The sequence below is a fragment of the Rissa tridactyla genome, chromosome Z (genome assembly GCF_028500815.1).
Source record: "Rissa tridactyla isolate bRisTri1 chromosome Z, bRisTri1.patW.cur.20221130, whole genome shotgun sequence".
Classification (NCBI taxonomy): Eukaryota; Metazoa; Chordata; class Aves; order Charadriiformes; family Laridae; genus Rissa; species Rissa tridactyla.
Window position 1 is genome coordinate 54086515 of NC_071497.1, and position 6332 is coordinate 54092846.

Below are 6332 nucleotides of genomic sequence, written 5' to 3' on the forward strand. Positions count from 1 at the left end.
CTCATACATCCATTTCAAGGTTTTACAGCGATAAAAGGCTGACTGCCTACATAAACTGGAGTGGGCTGCAATGTTGTTATTTTGTTTATTGCTCTTTTACTGCAGTGGTCAAATAGTTCCTCTGAGACTAGACACTGGTACTCTGCCATCTGTACAGTCAGTGTTAGACAACTTGTGTCAACTAAACAAACCACTATGACAAACAATTATAATGAGCGTACTAATTAAATAAAATGTTGCCATATTAAATTGTGGGGGAAATATGGAAGATTAATAGCAAATTAAGATGAACTTGTCGGTTACCTTTTAATGGGTAATGACAGTAGCCCCTGGAGAGTTTTTGATTATATTAATGCTTCTTCATTTCTTTAATCTGCACTATTTTTATAATTTGTGTTATTTTATTACAGTGAGAAAGTAACGGTTTGACACTTCAGAGGGATAGAAGATTTTTGCTATGTCTCCCTGATGTTAAAGAGTTGTCAGTTTAGAACAGAACTATAAAATCTTGAAGTTTGTGTATGACTGATTACCACAAAATTCACTGCTGCAGTCACGGTGTTTTCTGCTCTCTTCATAAGGCCCAGAAGTTTCTTTGATTATTGAGGAGATACACACTGTTTTTTTTTTCTTGAGCTTGACCTTTCCTTTGAAAAATCATGATGTTGATTAATGAAAAGTGAAATAAGTGGCATGATATCTGCAATTTAAAACAAACAAAAGTGATATAAGTATATCCCAAATCTAAAAAGCTGTTCCAATTTCTTATCCATAAGCCCTGATTTTTTTAATCAGCTCAATATGCCTTACATTCCTGCAGTATTATGTCAAAATCTTGAAGGAGTTTCCCCAAATGATTATTCCTTATTTTACTGATTATGTTTCAAGTCATTCAGCACATTCACATAAAAAGTATACTTATTTTAGATAATACCAGCTTCTCACACCACTGAGGAAGCAGCGAATCACATGGGAATGTAATAGACACCTGGAAATACACATTTTTTTATTTATCAGTTCAGAATCTATCTTTAGCTTGAGTAGGAAGTCTTTAACTACAAGCCATTATCACTGTTAAAGAAAAATGGGGAGAAAATGGAGAATGGGATCTTTTCCTGTTACTTGAGTAGCTACAATATGAAAATTGGAAGCCTGAGAGACTATTTGCCCAATTAAGTCTAGGTTTATTGTAGGTAAAGTAATTATGGGGATATCCCATGGCATAATCCTGACTGGTTTCGATAACATGGTGTTAAACTCAAAGCTCCCTGACCAGCATTTTCTGGTCATAAGGCAAAAGGCTGGCTGCTTTGAACTCAACCTTAATGAAGAGCTACTACAAAACCTGAACGTCTGTTAAGCACATTAAAGGTCTTGCTTAATGAAAATCTGTAGTGAGCTTACCCAAGAATTCTAATCTGCCATGAAAACATTGTAGACTGAAGTGTGTTCCTCTTTTCCAAGCACAGAATTTTGACGTGGTTGCTTTTAGGTGTAGAAAAAAGCAATGAACATACTTTTTGGTGGTTACTATGAAGCAGATTTTTTTGTGGTTTAATTAGATGCCTGGAAAGGTATTACACATTTGGTAGTAATAAATAATATTTACTGTCTACTACAAAGAATGATACTTAAATGTTTTCACTGTTAAATAAATTGTAAAAATAAAAAAAGGATTTGTCTCTTCCAAGGTATAAACAATATAGGAATAAGGGAATTGCTAGCTTCTAGACATTGAGATGAACAGTACCACTTCTCTATCCCTAGGGAGACTGAAGTAAAATGAAATTAAGTAAAAGCTGTGATAAAATCCTCTGAGAACACACTAGTACATGAAAGAAAGGAGGGGTCGTGATATTCCGAGTGAATGCTGATTATTTAGATTAAATGAAGATGGCATAAATGTAAACCTAAACAGTTTGTTTTGCAGTGAAGTTAGGACAAAGTTTGCAATTAGCTAGACAAGGAAAACGATGGTCATTTAGCTGAGGCACTGGATGGGAAATCAGGAGACCTTGCTTCAGCTGCAAATTTCATGAAAACTCCTATGTAATGTGATGTAAGGTACTTGTACAGACATGCAAACACTCTGCTTCACACTGAAATCAAAAACCCCTTAAATGTGTGATGTTAGATTGTTTGCATTGCAAGATTGTGTAAATGGTGTGAAAAGATTCAATCTCACGACGTGCATGTATGGTGTCCAGAAAAATGAGACATTGTTCTTATTGCTTGTGTAGTACAAATACACGTTAAAATTTTGTTTGAGTTTCAGAACAAAAAAAAAAAAAATCCAGGATTGTATTCTGTTGTCCAGCTCTATCACTAACTTTGTCAACACATTTTACAACTGCTTTTTCATCTGCTTTCTGGTTAATAGTAAAATTTTATGGAAGATATTTCCATTATATCCATGTATGCATACTTACCCCAGAGAAACATTATTACAATAGTGCCTCAGAGGGAAAATGAGTCCTGACTTTGGTTGTCTTGCTGTCTTCTCATAGAATGTGTGCAGTAATGGAGGGAAAAAAAAAGTATGTATATATATATACACTTATTTTCACAATCATCTGAGCCCTGAATTATTTTCCTTGGAGTAACTAAAGCATCTGTCTTCCTGGGTGGAAAAAGGGAGAGTTTTTGGCCATTTTAAATGCTAACATTTTACAGTGCTTTTCTCTTGGCAGTAAATACTGTGTACTTAGAAACATGACTGAAAGGTCTTGCTGGAGCTCTTCTATGATGACCTTCTGAAGTCAAAGTTTTACCTCTTTTCAACAGTGCAGCTGTCCCTGACTTACGCTTAAAAAAAACCAAAACAAAACAAAAAAACCCAAAAGCTTTATTTTGCATTGTCATCAGGTGCTCTCTGCAAACAAGTTATAGTAGATATACAAGTGTTTATATGTATGAGGGGTGTGTGTGCATGCATGTGATTCTCTCTACCTGACAAAAAATATGCCTTTTATAGGATTAAATGTTTTTCTTAGGAATTCTACCTTTCCTGGATTTAAAGATTCTGTAGTTTACACTTGTATCAAAGGGTTAAGGTCGTCTTTGTTGTCAGGAGGATGGATGACTTCATTATGACTGCAGTGCATGACTGAGAAAAAGAAGGGTTGAAGTGAGAACAGTCACAGAGCTGCTGAGCTAAGAGGCTAAGTGCTGCTTGGTACAGCTGATTTGTCATTCATACGTAATACATCATAGCAAGCAGGAAACACGCGTCCTTTCTGTAGAACCCTGGCAGAAAAAGCAGGTGTTAATGAAGTAAACCCAGTTGTTAATGGGTAGTGGTATACTGTAGCAATTATACCATGATCCATGAGAGGTGATACAGTTGTTTTGTTGTAATGTTTCATTCAGTGAGGAATACAAGTTTATATATTGTATATAATACTAACAGTACTGATTATATTAAATTAAGTAACACAAACGATTTGTAGTTTTGATAAACTACATTAGATTTTATTAATTGTTCATGACCCTTAGGGCAGGTGTTTCTCACTAGAAGGGTATATTTATTAAAAAAGCTCCTAGACTTGTTGTCCATGATGTGATATAATTTATAGACACAACTTAAACCATCAAAAATATTTAAAACTATAGATTCAATTTCTGTCTGCATAAACTATTACAATATGGATGTATGGCATTTCAGTAAGTTGCTTTTCTATTATGTATTTTTCCTTTCCAACCATTAACTCTCATTTTATTCAACTGGGCTATCATGGCCTACATCATACAGCTTTTTAAATTGTCCCAAAAGCCTCTTCTGTACCTCTTCTGTACCTCTTCTGTTCTCTGCAATCATTTCATCCTCATACAAAGCAGACGTAAAACATTACCATTTAGATTTGGCAGAGAATTATTCTTAGTCTGTTCAGCAGGTGTAAAAGTGCACAGTACAATGGAAAATTAGATTATGTTATCACCTGTGGTCTTCTTTAACTTGAACGCAATTGACTTTGCTGGTTGTTTTTTCTGAATAGTGACAGAAATCCCAGTTGCTTTTCTGTAGCCGGTAATCTCTGTTGATGCTGTGGAGAGCATTAATACTAGTCTAACATGTAGACTATTTCTTTATCAATTCTAAATAAAGTTTTTTGTATTTTCATTACTGTGTTAAAAATTCAAAAAATGAAGGCTCTGTAGTCAAATTACATCATCCACTTTGCAAGTACTTGATAACAAATAATTTAATTGGATTACTTCTTTCATTATCCATAATCAGGACTGTCGCTGAACTGTTTAATTTGCTTCAATGTAGAATAAGTTTTGCATTATATCTGTATATAAAAAAAATAATTCTATTTTTGGGAATGTATGTGCCTTTAAAACACAATGCAATTAATAAATAAAATTATGTATACAAAGGATCAACAGGTGTACTCTATCATGACCTGTAATAAAAGGTTGAAAAGTCAATATGTACTTCATTCTGCAGTTTTCAATTAACTATACTCTTTATAACATGATTTACATCAAAAATATTAGACAACCACAGATGATGTAGGGAGAATCTTAATCTCCTGGATAGGATAACATATCCATCATAGCACCTTTTTTTAACTGAGTGAACAGTAAACCAGTGTTTCTACAGTTACACAGATCTTTTTGACTCAATAAGTACCATGTATTATATTGCTGAATATAATAACAATAACAATAATAACAATAAGAATAATAATAGTATGCATGCTTTGAAAACTTCACCCTTTAACCTCAAAATTAAAACTATAAAAAATGAATCTCTTCCATCATGTATTTGCCTATGTATTTGCCACAAATAACTCTCTTTTAGTAGAATCATAGAATAATTTAGGTAGGCAGCGACCTCTGGAAGTCGTCTAGGCCAAAGTAGCTCAGTTAGTCTGCGTTGCTTATGACTTTGTCTGGTAAAGTTTTGAACATCTCACAAACCCCTTTGGGGAGCCTTGGTTGCTTCACTACCCTCACAGTGAAAAAAAAAAATACATAACTTTAATCAGAATTGTTTTATTTCAACTTGTAATTGTTGCTTGTCATCGTGTGACTGTGAACCTCTGAGAAGAATCTGCCTTCATTTTCTCTTTTCTGTTGGGTATCTGTAGACACCAATAAGATCACCCAAAGCCATCTCTTCCCAGGCTGAACAGACCTAGCTCCCACAGCCTCTCCTTGGACAACCAGCACTCCAGCTCCCAATCACCTTGGTGGCCTCCATGGGACTTGCAGCAGTGCATCAGTGTCTGTCACACACAGGATAGCCCTAATTTGGGCACAGTGCTCAAGTGCATCTCATGAGTCCCAGACAGTGGGGCAGGATCCCTCTCTGGATCTTCTGATTGCACTCTGCTTGTGTAGCCTCAGCCTGGAGAAGAGAAGGCTCTGGGGAGATCTTAGCAGCCTTCCAGTACCTGAAGGGGACCTACAAGAAAGCTGGGGAGGGGCTGTTTGCAACGGCACGTAGCGATAGGGCGAGGGGCAACAGTTTTAAACTAGAGCAGGGTAGGTTTAGATTAGACATTAGGAAAAGTTCTTTATGATGAGGGTGGTGAGACACTGGAACAGGTTGCCCAGAGACGTGGTGGAGGCCCCATCCCTGGAGACATTCAAGGCCAGGCTTGATGAGGCTCTGAGCTATCTGATCTAGTTGAAGATGTCCCTCCTTACTGCAGGGGGGTTGGACTAGATGACCTTTAAAGGTCCCCTCCAACACAACACATTCTATGATTCTATGCCATGGGATGCTTCATCTCTGCCCAGGAGATACTGCTGCCTCATAGCCAACATGGTACCCCCTGATGTCTGCAGAGTTGTTACTAACGAGTCACTGTCCAGGCTGCTTTGTTGCTTGGGTCTCCACATTGCATTTTGGACCTTCAAACAAAAGCCTCACCATTCAGCTGGAGTGGAAGTTTAAATTTCTTATATTTATTTTGATTCACTCATGCCACACTTGTGTGGAAGAAAACACCACCCACTTTTGTGCTGATTATCAGTAAGATTTGTCAATGAATGAATGGCTGAGCTACTAAGGAGGGAAAATAGAATATATATGAAATACTAACTTCAACACTTTCAAAGGTAAAAGAAACAAAACAAGTGCAGGCAATTCAAAAGGTTTAGCAATAAAGATGTACTTTGAAATTTCATATCAATTAATTTCACATTGCTATCGGAAGGCAGGAAGTATGTTCCATTTTAATGCACAATCTGGAGTGTCATGTTTATATCAGGTGTCTGAATGGACATTGTTTCACAGTTTCTGCTTCTTCTCTCCCCCAGGGAAAACAAACAAAAACCCTACTGGTGTCTAGTCTAGAATAATATGCTACAGGTTTATT